This window comes from Vespa crabro, chromosome 23, assembly GCF_910589235.1.
Source record: "Vespa crabro chromosome 23, iyVesCrab1.2, whole genome shotgun sequence".
In the NCBI taxonomy this organism is placed as follows: Eukaryota; Metazoa; Arthropoda; class Insecta; order Hymenoptera; family Vespidae; genus Vespa; species Vespa crabro.
Window position 1 is genome coordinate 3,491,864 of NC_060977.1, and position 18,858 is coordinate 3,510,721.

Consider the following 18,858-nt stretch of genomic DNA (forward strand, 5'->3'; position numbering starts at 1 on the left):
TTATTTTTTCTTTCTTTTTTTTTCTTTTCGTTTTTTCTTTTTTTTTTTCTTTTTTTCTTTATTCGCCAAGACGTTTCCTCCAGCAACTTGTCGTCTCATACTAATAATAAGCAAGTAATCACGTGGAGATTCTGCTCGTTTGAATTGACGAAGGTGTAAAGTGAAACTACTTTTTCTTTTTTTTTTTTTTTTTCATATCGGCCTGTAATTATAACTTTTCTGAAGTCTCGATGAAAACTTGGACTTTACTTACGAAGTAAGTAAGTAAGCAAGTAGAAGAAACTTTGAGCTCGCGTTCTTCCTTCTCTCTCTCTCTCTCTCTCTGTCTCTCTCTCTCTCTTTTTTTTCTCCAATACGTCTCGTAAATTATACCGAACGATACATTCGCTCTCTCAGTCATTAGTTAATGGAAAGGCGAATGGCGAAAAAAGGAAGGAAGACTTGGAGTTTCAGGGAAATATGATTAAGAGCTTTTTTCTCGCACGGTCTAGCGGATATCCCTCCCTTTTCCCCTCATTTCTCTCTCTATCTCTCTCTCTCTCTCTCTCTCTCTCTCTGTCTCTTTGTCAGTCTCTCTCTCTCTCTCTTTCTCTCTTCTTCCTTATTCTTTTCCTACGACGTACAACGTAAACGTCTTCTAGCTTCTTGTGCATTATCTTTCGGATAAGACGGACGTCGAATCGATTCGATTACTGAGAAAAGCAAGTCGACACGAGATATCGATTGGTGCTAAAACGTCGCAAAAGATGACGTTATCGAAGTCTTAAAAGAAATCATTTTATGAAATCTTTTATGAAATGTTTCTTTTCTTTCTTTCTTTTTTTTTTTCCTTTTTTCGTTTTCTCTTTTTCCTTTTTTTATTTTTTGTTCCATGGTTTTTATCTTTCACTTCACGTTAATGTCCCTTTTCTATTACTATCATTACTGTTATTAATGATACCATTATCATTATTATATTATTTATCATCATTATCGTTATCATTATTATTATTATTATTATTATCATTATTATTATTATCGTAACTATTGTAAGCATCATTGTAAGATTGTTAAACCTAAATATCGTCATAATGTTACAAAATCTCTTCATCTCCACCTACAGTTTCTTTTCAAGGTTTATTCGAAATTCTCTCTCTCTTTCTCTCTCTCTCTTTCTCTCTCTCTCTGTCTCTCTTTCTCTTTTAGGAACATTTCCTATGGACAACATTTTTTAAGAGATATATTTTGACTTTAGATCTAACTTCAAAATTCTACTTTTAACTTCTAAAGGCCTTCTCTACGACTACTACATATATACGTACATACAATAAACTACTAATCCCTGAATTATTCATTATATTCGGAGATGAATCATCCTATTTCATCCTTGTTACTTCTAAATCTGGCAAAATCTTTGTACATTATTTTTCTTATTTTTTTCTTTTCTTTTTCTTTTCTCTTTCCGACATACGATTTATATTTTACGTTACGTTATAGCGTTTTAAATGGAATGATCGAAATTAAACCCAACTTTCTAATATTACGTAATATGGAAATTTATTATATAACAGAGGATCATTTTAAATGTGTATCTTTGATTTGAAAAAAATGTTAATTTTTTTTCTTTTTCTTTTTAAATAGAGAATAAAAGCTCGAATGAAGGATATTAATTAATTTCATAGAGTCAACTATTTAATGATACTCTATTTGATGTAACAGTGTTGTTAATCGGAAGATTATAATCTTCATGAATTGTTTTGAATTTACTCAAGATTTAATTTTTAATAACAAAAAGAAAAGAAAAAAGAAAAAGAAGGAAAAAAAAGGAAAAGAAAGCAGGTAAAAAGGAAAGTAAATGAATTAATCTCGAACGAACGAGAGGACGTTCCTTTTCTTCTTTTCTTTTATATCCTTCTTCTTTAAAATAAATCTTATAAAAGTAAAAGAGAGTGTTAAATTAAAAATCTTCAAACTAAAAAAAAAAAAAAAAAAAAAAAAAAAAAAAAAAAAAAAAATAAACAAATAAATAAATAAAGTATCTCATAATATGATCGAGATCGCAGTTTCGTTGTATCTCTTTTTTACATTTTTCTTTCCCCTTTTTTTCTTCTTTTCATTTGAAAATAAATCATCAGAGAGAAAGAAAAAAAGAGAAAGAAAGAAAGAGAGAGAGAGAGAGAGATAGCTTTTAAAAATCAACACATTAAATTAAGAAAGATATTTTCAATTATATAAGAGAATAGTTGAATAGTAAGATGGATGAACGAAATGATCGATCGATCAGTCGGTAAAGAAGGAATTCAATCGCAAATGAAACTACATGGGACGAGTTATGAATGAGCGTTTACTACATCGTACGTATGGATTGAGGTTGGCTTGATAAGTAGCGGGTGGGCGGGGAGGGGGGTAGGGGAGGGAGAAAGGATGGAGGGGAATGGAAAATGTAATCCGCGAAACGGCAGAGTTTAACGCACGAGCGACATCTTACATCAACGCGTAATTCTACGGGCCGTTTGAGAGATTCGTTGTGGCGGTACTGGTTCGTCTGAAGGAAGAGATGGTGGTAGCTCGGAGGTATAGTTGGTTGGAAAAGAGGGTTGGTTGGCGTGAGAGGGTTTTGGTGAGAATGGGAAGGGGCACTATGAGTTAGGAATGGTTGAAATGGAATGGGACGGGGATATAGGAAGAGTGGATAAGGGTGGTGGGAGGGAATAGGAAAGGGATATAGGCTGCTAGCATTCAGTATGGAGAAACCACGGGCACGGCTGTACGGTCTGGTTGCCGAAAGCCAGGCGCGGTTCGCCAAGGAGATATTTGCTCGAATTCGTGGTAGCAAGAGCCGCTAACTTAGAAATACATTCCTAACATCAAAGCTACGTCTCTCTGGCTCTATACATTATATTAACACGCATGCACACATTCGCGAGAATCACCGCAGAGCGTTTACGGAGTCGCTTGGCAGCCGACACGAACGGACAGACGGTTTTAGTCTCGTCTACCGTCGCCAGCAGTATTACCGTGTAATTACTCTCCGTGTTGGGATGCTCAACGCGCACACGCAAAGAGAGAGAGAGAGAGAGGGAAGATCCACCATTTTCGTTCCTCACCTACGCAAATTCTCTCTCTCTCTCTCTATATATATATATATATTATTATTATTATTATCTTTATATATATATATATATTATTCCTTAAACTACGATAAAATGAAAATCAATTATATAAAGCTACGGAAAAAAAAAGTATAGTAATTTATTTAATATAGTATGCCTGTGTGAAATCTTTTTTTATTCGTAGATTAGAAAATTTTTTTTTCTCTCGTCTTAGCGAGATCTTTATCGTGTATTTTTAACCGCGACATAAATTTATTTTGTTTAAAACCATTTATGTCGAATGGTTCTTTTGCGATATATCTATGTAAACTGACATAACACGAGGATAATGTCATAGTTATAAAATGATGTTTGATTTGAATTTAGCATGTATGTATATGCACGCATGTAATAACATTTAAATATTTTTCTTGGAATACATACTTCCGTCCGACTTCACGTTTACGTTCTAAAATAAATGTAAGCATTCTCTCTTTCTCTCTCTCTCTCTCTTTCTCTTTCTTCTTCTCATGGCTTTAAATTTAATATCATTCGTGTAGCTCGTTTCAACGTTTATGATGCTCTTTAGAATGAGACGAATTATATACATCTCGTCGTCATCGTCGTCGTCATCGTCGTCGTCGTCCTTTGACGATCGTAATTATACGGGCGTACAATTCCATTCTAACATTTAACATTTGAAACTTTGACATAAAGATAATCCTAGAATTAAGATACAACTTATTGCCAGATACGGGACCCTTTAAAGTTCACGATTCTACGAATCAGTCATGCAATTTTATACAAGATCTAACAGGACCATCTTCAAAAGCTATGAACGTAAGTTTGACTCAATTTTAACAGGAAAACACAGTTCGCACCGGGATCGTTGATGGTGGGTGTTGGGTGTGGGGTTAGGAGAAACATCTCTGATAACGCGAGGGAGAGAGAAATTATTTAAACTCGGAGAAACGTGTGCCCTGCCTACGCAAGCAGTTGACTCACAAATTGAGTAGGTAGGATAGTCCTCGAAATAAGGTTGTCCGGATGAACGTGTATCCAAGCTGTTCGTAACCCCTTCTCTTCTCTCGTCGTCACTTCATTCGATTCCTTCGACTTTGCCAACCTTTCTCCACGTCTTCTTCTTCCTTTTCCCTCTTACCTCTTACTCCTCTTCTTCTTCTTCCTCCTCCTCTTCTTCTTCTTCTTCTTTTTCTTCTTCGACTTACGGTAGTCGAGGCAGCTGGGTGCGAAATACGATAAACTTTCACGAATCCCTCGCGACTGACGACGTCGAAAAATATTTACTCCCCGAACGCCGCCCGTCGTGCTTCGTACTTCTGTACTCTCTCTCTCTCTCTCTCTCTCTCTCTCTCTCTCTCTCTCTATCTATCTATCTCTTTTTCTATTTATCTCTATCCATCTCGTACACTCTTTTTCTCTGTCATTCGTTCACTAGCACGTAGCGAATATACACACTTTCGACTACTACTCCGACGGAAATCGTTTATTCGCAGGCCGACGGTATTTACATAAATCAGCCATGCAATCTCTTTTTATATTTTGCCAAAGTACGTAGCGCATGTACATAAATATTCGCGCATGTAGTCCTCCTTCTACCGACGGTTACGAAGTCAACCCTCCGGATACGACATTTCCGCGAGAGAAAACGCGTATAACCGAACGTGACTCTTTACTACTTACGTATAGAACGTGCACACGTGTCCACGAAATCACGCACGAACTCACCGAACTCACACGCACTCACTGAACTCGCGCACGTTCCTTTTCCCCTGGGATGAAAGTCGGCCTTTTCGTCGTAGTCCTTACAAGATGAACTTAGTCGTTCTTTTTCTGTTTCTTTTTCTTTGTTTTTTTTTTCCTTTGTTTTTTTCCTTTCTCTTTTCTTTTTGGATTTCTTTTCGTTTCTCTCGTATATATATATATATATATATATATATATATATTTTTTTTTTCCTCCCTCTTTCTCCCTCGTTCGTCGTTTCTCATTTTCGAAAAGTCACTTTGACGAGGATCTAGAATTATCATGACTTTTTTTTCTTTTACTTTTTCTTGATCCTTCGATCCTTTTTTCTGTTTTCTTTTTTTCTTTTTTCTTTTTTTTTTTTACTCTGCCCTTCTTAATTTAAATATAATACTCGCTTTTAAAATATTCAATGGAATAATTCTTTTTTAAAAAGACGAATGTCCTTTCAAAGACGGACACATAACTGGCTAATTCATTTACAGGTTTTTTTTTTTTTTTTGAAAATAAAGAAAAAAATAATGAAGAAAGAAAAGAGAAAAATAAAAGTCGTTTCTTTTAATGACAGAAAAAGAGAGAGAAAGAGGATTATTATATTCGTCGTTCTCGTAAGCAGTGACATACATATGATTCTTTGAAGAGGTCGTCTTTCGAACGGAAAAAACGAGGTTGAGAGCATTAACGACTTTAAAAGAGTTTATGAAAACGTCGAGAGAGACGTAAATTCGTTTAGATTATATTATATTTTTGAACGGCAACACGGCGAAGGAGGTGTTAATGAAGCAGTCAAATATTGTTACTCCTGTTGGTACATCTAAGCGTTAATGACATGCACGTAATATTATAAGTAAAACAGTAAATATCGCTTTTTTATTTTGCAGTTTCTCCTTTGAGCTTTAACCCAATTTTTCATTGAGTTTAAACAAAAAATATTACATAATATGAAATTTATGATATTGTATTACTATGTTATATTAACAATAATTATAAATTGTATCGATTAAACAATCAATATAAACTAAACAATATCAAACATTTATATTATAGGATATATATATATATATATATATATATATGAAGTTATTGTAATTCAATGTTTTTTTTGTCGAAAGAAAAATTGTATAATATTAAATTTGAAATGAACGTGATAATGATTATGATATTATGAGAACGTTTATTATAATTTATATAATATTTATATAATTATTAATTATAATATAATTTTTTATAATTTATTTAATACACGAATGTATCAAAGATAGATAATATTAGAAAATATTAAAAAACAAATGAAATATTTTTTATCATTATACAATTTATCATAATATTATTCCTAGATAATTGTAGTAACTTAACATTTTAAGTTACTATCGATCGATTCGATTATGTCTCTCAACACTGTCATAATCCCTTTTACCAGTCACATTAACTTTAGTCTAGTATCTTTTAATATAAAGTCGAGCTTTCGCGAGAGCTTTTAAAAGCCATATACCTAGACAGAACATACATTTACTCGAATGGACGATAGGAAAAAGAGGTATCTGCTCTGGTTTCGATCGATCGATATCCAGCTCTTGGTTTTCAGTGTCAGACCGCTGAATCGCATTCAGAGGGTGGCCCTTTGATGTACGCCCTTGATGGCCGCCTAGTCCCTTTCGCTGTCCATTCCCTCTTCCACGTTATCGCTTGCTCCGAATCGAAATATTAATTAATCGACGTAACACAAACAGCGAGGCAGAGGGGTAGACTACCGACACGATCGTTTCGGTTATTTTCACTTTACCGGTCAGCGATGCATCGATGAGATTTCGGTGAGAGTCGGTCAAAGTGGAGAGAATGAGTGAGCTTGGTAATTAATTAAACCGACTGTACGATACTATCTTTCTCTTTCTCTCACTCTTTCTCTCTCTCACTCTCTTTCTCTCTCTCTCTCTCTCTCTCTCTCTCTCTCTCTCTCTCTCTTTACGTCTCTTCTACGTTTATTTCTCTCTTACCATGAAATCGTTTTTCGTTCATCTTTTTCGAAGAAATCAATGTGAAATCGGGCGTACGATCATCCACGAACGATTAATTACTAACTCCTATCTTCTTTCAATTGATTTCAACCACCCTAGTCATCCATTCTTTTTCATCCACGGTGTTCTCTCGTACGCGATAAAATGATTGTTCCCTTTTATTGGAAGAAGTGAACGCGCGAACGAACGAGTTTTTTACGCATTCGAGACAAGCCACGAATTCTTGTCTCGACTTTCTCGAGGGATCAGGAAAAAAGGATTTACACATTTCCTTTTTCGATCTTTCCTTTCTATCGATATTTGCTTTCTTTTTCCTTCTTTTCTTCTTCTTCCTCCTCTTCTTCTTCTTTCTGTTTCTATTTTTATTTAACTCTCTCTCTCTCTCTCTCTCTCTCTCTCTCTCTCTCTCTCTCTCTCCCTCTCTCTTCTGTTACTTTTCGTTGCGAAGATAAGTCGAAGGAAGTTTCGCATGCGATTCTCGAGAAAATGCGTCGGCGGATTTTGGGGGTTCGAAAAGTAGGAGTTCGTGCACTTGCCTGAAGAGCTAGTTTTCCACCATAGGGATTTAAGATGGCGTCGGAAAAGAGCGCCAGAGCTTTTCAGTTGAGCCTATATGTACTTATACTCACTATGGATTGTACTTATATATATATATATATATATATATATATATATATATATATATATTTATATTTATATTTATATATGTATATATGTATGTATGTAAATATCTATGTACGTGTACGCGACCTTTGAAAGTGCTTCTCATCGGAAGAGAGGGTGCTTCTCGATAGGGGAATGATATCGACTGTATCGTTTTTCTTGCATATCCTCTGTGAAAATATTTTTCCAACTGCAAAAAAAGAAAAAGAAAAAAAAAAAACAAAAAAAGAAAAAGGAAAAAAGAGATGAAAAAGAAAAAAAGGACACTCGACGTATCCAACTAATACATATAAAATAAATCTATTTTACGACTTTATTATTTAATTCATATCATACCCTCGTTTACTATTTCAACGTATAATATTCACTTTAATCGTTATTACGTTTGAATACGCTCACCAACATACCGATATTGATTTTAGCTGGAAGGATTATAACGTGCGGATCAAAGCGAAATTCACTATTTGTAATCGCTTCTAATATCTCGCGAGACATACTCCTATGTTTGTTACCACCAAAGATGCTTTTACGTTCGTCTTGGATATCAAGATATATATATACGTGTGTGTGTGTGTGTATGTGTGTATGTCTATGTATATAGGATAAGCAAGTAGTTATCATTCCTAACCGGTTTGCACGTGTCCTCTTGGTAGAAACGTCAACGTCCTCAGCGTCATCCTAGTGGACGCACACCGGACGGTCGGTCGCGCAAATCCGGATAATCCATGGAGGATTCGGTGTTGCGTCCGTGCCTGTCGTCGTCCGTGCGAAGTTTATACGCGTGGATCCTCGCGAATCCCAAGGGAGACTCTCACGGGAAAGAACGATCGATTGCTACCACGAATTCGTCTTCTGCTTTCTGCGTTTTGTATCTCATTAAATGTTTTCTTCTTTATTCTTATTATTTCACTCTCACTCTTATTGTCTCTTCTTCTCTCTCTCTCTCTCTCTCTCTCTCTCTCTCTCTCTCTCTCTCTTTGTCTATCTGTCTGACTGTTTCTGTCTCTTTTTCTCTTTTTCTTTCTATTTTTTCTTCTTCTCTTTTTCTACCTTTATTTATCTCTCTCTCTCTCTCTCTCTCTCTCTCTCTCTCTCTCTCTCACATACACACACGTTTTCTCTCTCTCTCTCTCTCTCTCTTTCCCTTTTGTTCTCTATCTCTTTCCTTCCTTCTCTCTTTCTCGTTTAATCGTACTTTATCCTCCTCCACCGCGACGTTCCGCTCCCTCGTGAAATTCAGTCGCACGGGAGAAGATTCGGTTAACGTCGGGGGAACAGGATAAGAGCGTATAATCGCGTTACGTTCTCTCGCAGCAGCCTCGAACGCGCTTCATCGGACGTCTGTAAGATTTAATGAGGCGAGGCGAGTCGACAACGATGTCGCGCGCTCGATACCGTTCTCGATTTCGAGCCTCTCACGCTGATGAATCCGATTTATAAGCATCTTACTCGATAACTCGATCCGGTCTCGCGAAGCTAAGCTATTAGATACGCTTCCTATCTTACAGATGGCTTAACGCTTATGATAAACGTTGCAAGTGTTTTAGTTTCATTTTAATTGTTAATTCCGATCAACTATGTGATATCGTTAGATTTTTGTTTCTTTTTCTTTTTTTTTTTTTTTTTGTTTTCGTTTTTTTCTCTTCGTTTCACGATACAAGGAAAATTTTTAATACGTCCACCTCTAAAACGATCTACCGTAACTCAATTCCAATCGATATCTTATATAATTTTTTTGTAGTAGATAAAAGATAAATGATCGTATTTTAATCGTGATCAGTTACATTTGGCATTATATTGTTTATTTTACTCTTACTAAGATATATATTTTTAATAAATCTTAGAAACGGAAACATATGAAATAAAATAATCTATAATTTATGACAATCATGACGTAGAAATTGTTAATTGAACAAAGTTAAATCATAAATCGTGTACATAGTCTTACGGATATCTTACTGACAATAACACAGATTAATTATACATGAATTTTTGTAATTATTATAAAAATCTATGATGGAATTTGATGATAATACAACTATAAAAATTACAGTTTAGTTTTATATGAATGAGATTTTTTTCTTTTTCCTATGATCCCTTTATGAATCGACGTAATCTTTAAGTTTTTAATTGATCGAGAGAGATTCATACTTTCGTCCATTCAATAATTTTTTTCATTCTTTTTCCTTGTCTCTCGTCGTAACCTATCCAAAAGCTCGCTTCGTTATACTGCGCTCCATCTGTTTCAGTTCTTACGAATGAAAATTCTGGACAAAATGAAGACTCTGATCTGGGTGGCCGGAAGATTCGAGCGAATACCGCAGATTACTGTGAAAAATGGCCGCTCGAAATTGCCTCGTGTCTTCTTAATGCTCTTCGCGCTAATTACTCTCTCTCTCTCTCTCTCTCTCTCTCTCCCACCCTCTTTCCTTTTCTCTTCCTCTTTTTCTCGCAGCTCTTTCCATTCTCATTGTTCCTCGTCATTTCACGTCGTTGGTCGTCCCTTTGGAGTTGGTAGTGCCAAAAGACCCTTCCGTTCTTCTTTACGATTTCATTTCGAGCCGTCTTCCGTATAACCTCCGAAGACTTTGGACTCGACGTCGTTCACGAGGTAAAAGAAATTGCCGGTTACTTCGTATTGTTTTGTGTAGCCGCTTTAAAGCCGAACGAGATAGATAGGTAACCGTGGGAAGGAAAAACGGAGGAAAGGAGATTAAATCTCCCTTGCGACAAAGCGCCAGTTTTCGAAGTAAGAAAGATCGTCGCCGTCGCCGTCGTCGCCGAAAAAAGAAAAGAAGAAGATCCTCCGGTGACTCCCTTTTTTAATCGCAAGCGAATACTTCAAAGACCGTATCTTCTTTCTAAAGCGGGACGAGCGAGAATCGAGCATATTGTAGGAAACGCTTTGTCGTAACTGAGATCTCGAGTGGCAGATTTTCTCTCGTCCGATTTCTAGATATACTACCCCTATCTCTCTCTCTCTCTCTCTCTCTCTCTCTCTCTCTTTCTCTCTTTCTCTCTTTCTCTGTCTTTTTCTCTCTTTTTCTTTTTCCCTTTCTATTTATCCCATTATTCCGCAAGGATAATTGTCCTTTTCGAATTAGTCAAATACTGTCCATTAAAAGGCGTTGATATCTTATCACGTCATTCTTACGATTTATTTTATTAACAACAATGTCAATAAGATAAATCATACGAGACATAGACATTAATCATACGAAACACAGATCATTAATCCATAAGAGACACGGACATTAACCGTACAACACAGTGATTAACCACAAAAGATGTTACCAAATATTCTCACAAATTGTTTCAAATCAACATATAAATTATTAATGTATCCAGTATTATATTTAAGAAAAAATATTCTCACGATTCGATAGATCATCAACGATCAACTTATCGATATTCTATAAAAACATTTTCATCAAAACAATTGATGATATCGTATATCAGTACGTTAGACGAATCCAAATTCAAAGTTCACAGGGCAAAGCGATTAGTATTGGTTTGAGCCTATCAAGGAAACTTGAACGTCAATCGAAACGTTAATCGCAGATACGATAATCGGCAGGTAGTCGATGGAATATCGTGAGCGTTTCCATAAATCCATCTAGGTACGATATGATGCCTCATTATTGCGTTTATCCCTAACGTTCAACCTACTGCATCAACGTACAATCAATCTACCTGTATATACGTATACGTATAGCAAATGAAGCAACATTGAAATCGAAGATTCTTTAACGGAATAGTTGAACATCAATGGCGGACAAGGCGAGTTCCCTGTTCAAGTTTCGGTTCAATGATTATATCTCCATGGACATTCGGCTCTTGAAGCCTCCTCGAACAGCGGGATCCATTCCGCTTTCGCATGCACGCACAGCGAGTCTACATTATTGCGGCTTATCCGGTATTACGCTTATGTGACGCCGGTAACATCGCAGCCTTAAGCGCGCACGGTGTATCGAACACGGAATTACCCCATGAATTCTACCCCACCTACTCAGTCGAGTTTCTGCACACAATGCTTTCTCTCTCGCTCTCTCTCTCTCTCTCACTATTTATCTGTCTATCTATCTCTCTTTCTCCGTCCTTCTCTCTCTCTCTCTCTCTCTCTCTCTCTCTCTCTCTCTCTCTTTTTCTCCTTTCATCTAGTCAGTCTTGTCGACTCTGATTCCTCTTGGAATACTCGCAGACTTGGTTCGATAAGTTCTTTTTTGTCAACTTTTTCCTCTTCTTCTTCTTCTTCTTCTTCTTTTCTTTTCATCGTATCTTCTCGAGTATCTTCTCTTTAATCCATCGAGAGTTTTATCAAAGTATCTATGGTGTATTCCTGCGAGATTCGATAAGATATAAAATATGTACATGTATATGTATATTTAACGAGGTAATTGTTATTTTAAAATTTCAAGAAGGAATTTGTGTAAAAAGGATTTGTATAAAAAATAGTTTTTATTCTTTTATTTTTAATAATAGTGGCTAAATTATATTGTATGCCTTTTGATTTTATTCAAAGAAAGTCAAAATTAATTTTTAGATTTAATATTGAATATATAAGAGGAAGATTTACATTAATTTTTTTTCTTTTTTTTTTTTTTTTTTTTTAGGGGAATATGTAATAATTATAATTTTATGAATTTTTTTTTATCGTAATATTTTTAGGATATAATTTGTCAAAATTTAGAAATATTATATTTGTTTTATTTTTTGTAATTTTAGTTATTTGAATTCGTGGATGTTTACCTCGTATACGATACGATAATATTTAATATATTTTTGTTGATATTTTATTTTAAAAATAATTATACTAAATTTATGAATTGTTTTTATTTTTAATTATCATCTTTTTTTAGGGTATAAGTAGATTTTATTATTTTTTACATAATATAATTTAAAATAAATAAATAAGTATATATATATATATATATATATATACTTACTTAACGAGCTAGTCGAGATTTCATTATTTATAATGATTTTGATAATACGACAGGTTAAAAAATACGACAAAATCTTATTCCGAGATAATTATTTCACAATCGGTGATGATCTTTTTCGATAAAAGAAAAAAAAAGAAAAAACCGAAGGAATGGATTCTTTTTTTGGTAGATAATATCCACATATAATCATACGTATAAATCATGCGATTAAGTTGATCAAATCCTGAATAAATTTTCTCTTTGTGGAGTCTTTCATAGGCCAAATCGTAAATCCTTTAACCGTGATGGATATAAAAAGATGAGCGAATAGAATAAGAAGATAGATGAAAATAGATTGCATTTCGAAAATTGATTACGAAGTTTCCTATAGTTTGTCAAAAAACATTACATCGAATTTCAAATATTTAATATAAAAACTGAATGTGCCAAGAACGACATTGGAAACTTGAGTTTGAGTGATTGACTTGGTTGATAAAAGAAAGAAAAAAAAAAAAAAAAAAGAAAGAGGAAAAAAGGAGAAGAAGAAGAAGAAGAAAGAAGAAAAAAATAAAATTGATTAGAGAATAAAAGAACAAAACTCGATTGGCCTCGAGACAAGAGTATTCGGTTTCTTATTGAGCCAAGATGACAGAAGACTTTGATTGGTCCTTTTAAATGTCATCCTAAGGCTTGCTATATCCCTATCTGTTTCAAAATGAAATTTTTAGTATTTAATGAGAAATGAAGAGGGATTCGGCTGACGTAAGAAATATTGTAAAGATGAATTATTTGTTTTTCTTAGAACCACGGTAAGTAAAGAAAAAAATGTTTGTGCTCTTCAAAACTTACATATATTTTTTCTTTTCTAATATAAGCGTATCCATTCGACGAAATGACTTGAAAAATTTCAATGTCATTGACGTGACATCATCAGGATAAAAAAATGCAATGCAATGAGAATTCTTAGAATAATTATTTCGAGAAGTAAATTGTAAAATATGCACGTAAGTAGAGGTAGCGATGTATTCACTTAAAAATAAAAGAAAAAAAGAAAATATTAAAAAGAAGTGAGCATCGATAAATGTGTTCTTTTCTAAACGAAATGAAAAAGAAAATATTCGATTCGCCAATAATAAGTAATGTCTAACTATACTGATTGCATTAATAAAACGCAAAATTATTCTAAAAATACTGACGAATTTGATTGACTCTAATAATATTAACCTAGGACAATGCATTACCTAAAAATAAAAACTTATTTAAAAGAATGATTAGATTTTAATATCTATGCTTATCTCTATATGCTCTATCTCTTATCATCTTATCATTTACATACACATACACATGCATGCACTTATATACTGTTTGTTATCATATAATCTCATGTCATTCTTTAAATCCGACAATTTCGACGTTATTTATTCGATTGGTCAATACTTGTATAAAAAAAAAAAAGAAAAAATAAAAAAAAAATAAAAGAAAAAAAAAGATAAAAAGATAAAAAGTAAAAACAAAAAGAAATATATATTAAAAGTACAATAATAATAATAATAATAATAATAATAATAATAATAATAATAATAATAATAATAATAATAATAATATTAAAATAATAATATTGGTACGTAAATAATTATCGGTTTATCCTAAAGATAAACGATATCTAAATATCAAATTTTCGATAATGTTAATTTCGAATAATTAAAATGGACACTTTTGATAATCAAAAATATCATGCGATTTGAAATGAACGAATCAAATGTCATTTTAAAATTAACATATCGTAACAAGTGTGTATACTTCGAACCCTATTTTTTTTGACACTCAACAGACATCGTTTTACATCTGGTATGCCACGTAGCGCTACGCTGTTTGGTATTCAAAACTGTCAAGGGTATTCGGTCTTTCCTCGACGAAGCTTTTGCAAGGGGTGGCTGTTTTAACCGCACCCTCGCGTCGAAGTGGTCTGAAGACGACATCCCGATATTTCGCAGACGGTTTCCATTATGGCATTCCAATACTTATTGTATATGGAACATTCGTTCCTTCGTTCTGTTAGGGTGTGCCAAGATATGAACCTGAGGAATCATCTAGTATATTTAACCCTTAATAGCTATCATAGAAACCAATAAGAATCAATAAAAATCTCGATTGAAAACTTTTTTCCTAATATTTCCAATACGATGAAAATAAGTAGATAGAAATTAATTGTTAATATTTGCAAAGAGAAAAAAAAAATAAACGAAGAAATTAATAAGTAACACCGTAATCAGATATCTTAAACAATATGATATACAAGCCGGATAATGTTTAAAGTTTAAAGAAAAGTATTTAAACCAATCCAAATTGAAACACTCCTCAAATTACTTATTCAGATCTCGTTTAAAAATTGCTTGGAATTTGGGGATCGAATATATAAAAAGAAAAAAGAAAAAAAAGAAGAAAAATAAAAATGGGAAAAAAAGAATACGAGATATAATCGTCGAGTATAATCGTTCATTGTTTCCGTATGAATGAAAAATAAAGGAAAAAGCAGAAAAGGGAAGAAAAAGAAGAAAAAAGAAGAAGAAGAAGAAGAAGAAGAAATAAAGAGTATTCGGTATGACGAGAGGGTTAACTTTGGCAAAAGGGGAGGGTAAGAGGAGAAAACGAAAAAGAAAGAAGGAGGATAAACAATCGGGAAGAATTGAAAAATCAAAGTCTCAGAGTAACGTTGAAATAGCCGATTCGATCGTGTATCACGAATTTCGGAAGAAAACATGTAAATGCGATTACGATGTCGGACTCACGCCAGGCTCGTTAATCAGGATGAATGGGCCAGCTTAATTTCATATCGCCGAATCGATATCGATTCGGTCTGCATCCTGTTGGTTAACGACATAATCTCGTTAAATAACGACGTGATCCGCCTGCGAATTCCCCGACGGTTCGAAGAGCTACCGAGTACCGCTGATTACGGAACTTACTCGTAGAATTCTAACAACATTCGTAGCGTTTCTCCGCTTTCTATGTTTTCTCTCACTCACTCATTCTCTTTCTCTCTATCTCTCTCTCTCTCTATCTATCTCTATCTTTATCTATCTTTATCTATTTATCTCTATCCATCTATCTATTCCTTTCTCTCTTCGAGTTTCTCTTTCCCTTTCTCTTTCTCTCTTTCTCTTTATCTTTATCTATTCATCCATCTATCTATCTATCTATCTATCTCTCTCTCTCTCTCTCTCTTTCTTCCTCTTTCTCTTTCACCACCGATCCTATTTTCTATTCGCTCCTTTGGTTCATAAGTTACCGCAGAGAGGTGTACGAACGTCCTTAAGAAAACAACGCGAGCATTCTACCGAAGAAGCCGAACGCGGAATTTAAGCCGCTCTCCGCATCGCAGAGCAGAGCGTCGCGACTCTCGAGATCACGTACGCTTTCGTATCGTACTCTCGATTCTAGGGGCTACAAGTTTACCTCGTGGTTGCGGCAAAGAGCTTAATTAAGTGCGATACGCTTTGAATAAGGATACATATATATATATATATATATATATATATATATATATATATATATATATATATATATGTACGTATGTATGTGTGCATGTATGTATGTATGTATGTATATACATGCACACAAATATACATAAAAGACATAATAGAAAGCTGCGAAAGCGTCCCTCTTATGAATTTAAACCGTTTCAATTGTATGTATTGTGTATCTGTGTATATCTATGAGATATATCTAAAAAGTTTTATGGCCTTGATATGTCTTCATATATTTTCTCAAAGCATATATCAATTCTTTTTAATGTATCAAACGAAGAGATCTTTATCATTGGCGAATGGGTAATAATGATATTATTAAAAATCATATTTTATGAATGAAGAGTGATAAATTAATTTTGACAAATTAATGGTTTTGTAAAGGAACTATTATGAAACTATAATGTTTTCGTTGAAAGAAAAGACAAACGAATGATTATTTATACATTAATTATATGATGAGGGAAATTAAATCATTTGTTATATTAATATATAAGTTCCTATATAAATTAATATATATATATATATATATATATATATATATATTTTATACATATTATAATATAGACAAAGCGTGTCGATAAAAGTTTCAATTTATTTTAACGAAATAAAATGTAATTGTTGGAAAAATTTATATATATATATATATCTTATTTAATAAAATAATTAATTAATACGTAATCTTTCATTATTCATCTTACATTTCATATATATTTTATCATACAAGATATCGATTAAATGAATATAATAAATGTTTGTATTGTTTTGACGTTAGAGAAATCGTTAGAGAGAAGTCGTATGCACACTGATCAAACCAACGAGAGAATTCGAGAGATAGTTTTAGAGGAGAAAGAGAAGGGTCATTCCGATCGTCCGTTATCGGTTTTCCACGATCTTTAATTACCGTTCCACCATCCGGATTTTCGACGAGACTTTATCGTAGGGCAACGTTATTAATAGGAAGGCCATGGCGTCGTAATCTAACAAAGCCCGGAAACAATTGTTTCGCGATCGAGCGTGTAAGCGCAACAAGTCGCGTTCGATAAGTCATAGTAAAAGGGTGAGAGAGGGCGTGAGAGAGAGAGAGAGAGAGAGAGAGAGAGAAAGAGAAAGAGAGAAATAGAGAAAACGTTTTGTATATCTACCAATAACCGTATACTCGGTTAAATTTTACGAAATGATAGTAATATATTTAACGTTTCGATTATTATATATTATATTTTCAATATAATTCATAATATTAGTCATTTCTATAAATATACAATTTCTTAAGCGTAGGAATGATAAGTTGAAAAAGGAAAAACAAAAAGAAAAAAAGAAAAAAAGAAAAAAAGAAAAAAACAGAAAAAAAAGAAAAAAACAGAAAAAAAAGAAAGAAATTGATAAGATTATTAATTGTAAGTGGTTATTCATTTTTTAAAGTACAGTATGTTATCATTATTATTATTTATCATTTATTATAGATATCACGTATTTGTGAATGGCAATTCATGAAAATTATACAGTATGAGTCGTAGATATCGTACGTGTGATGATTTTAAAGATAGATAGTTGATACTTTATGAATTTATGAATGATTTCAAATGATTGTATTATTCATAGGATATATCATTTATGAATGATTATGAAATGTATTATTATTACAAAAGGATATTTCTTAATTATTGTATGAAAATTATTAAATATAGATGTATTTATGAGAACGTACATAATCATTATGTATTTGACAATAACAAATGTCAAGAAACGTTACGTAGATAATCCTATCATATTATCGTGTTATCTATATATATATGTATGTGTGTGTGTGTGTTTATGTGTGTATTTATTTATTATTTTTTTGTTTATATTTTTTCTCATTCAAGTTATTCTTTCATATGATTTCATATCAATTCAAAATAATGAATCATTCGTATATAAGAAAAAAAAAAAGAAAAAAAAGATAAAAAAGAAAAAAAAAAAAGAAAAGAAAGAATTAAAAAAAAAAGAAAGATTAAAAAAAACTCTTCCTATATCCGAAGAGAGAGAAAGATTCTCAAGGATATGATTTATCTTGAAAATAATAACAGTAGAAGAGAATAGAATAGGTATTGTAATGTCTCGATAGAGAGCTCGTAATATTAATTCGATTTAATTGATTCTGAAAAAAAAAAATAAATTAATCCTTTGATAAAATACAATGCATATGAATTCGTAGATATGCAGTAAAGGATTAGTAGTGTTATTTTTGTTAAAGGATCACAAGTTTTCTTTGTTTTCATTTCATAATATTTTGTTTGAAAATCTCTCTCTCTCTCTCTCTCTCTCTCTCTCTCTCTCTCTCTTTTCTCCTTTCTTTCTTTCTTTTACAGGAAAATAGGATCGAGGGAAAGAGAAAAGGAGAGAGAAAGAGAGAGAGAGAAAGAAAATTCATAAATATCATTTCTTTCGTCGAATTGTATAAAATAAATCATTCTTGATAAGAAGAATAATCGTTTCTTCTTCGTAGAAATTATCAGGTCGGTCCTACAATGTCCCTTACGTATTTATATCGTAGGTCAGACTTAGCTCTTAATGGAGATCATTTTTCACCAAGATAACACGGAAACATATATATGTCTTTTCAGAATAGGCAATAATTAAAGGAACTAAATTGGAATGTTCTCTTACATCTTCCATATTTGTTTTCAAATTAGTAGATATTTATTTCGATCACGTGTTAAATTCCTTCAATAATATCAATTCTATCAACAAAATGATTTTATAATTCTTATTTTCCGCAAAATTGATTTTTGTTCTTATAACGAAAAAAAAAGAAGAGAAAGAAAGAAAGAAAAGAATAAAAAGACGAAGAAAATAAAAAGAGAGAAAGAAAAGAAAAAAAAAGAAAAAAGAAGAGAAAAGTTAAAAAGG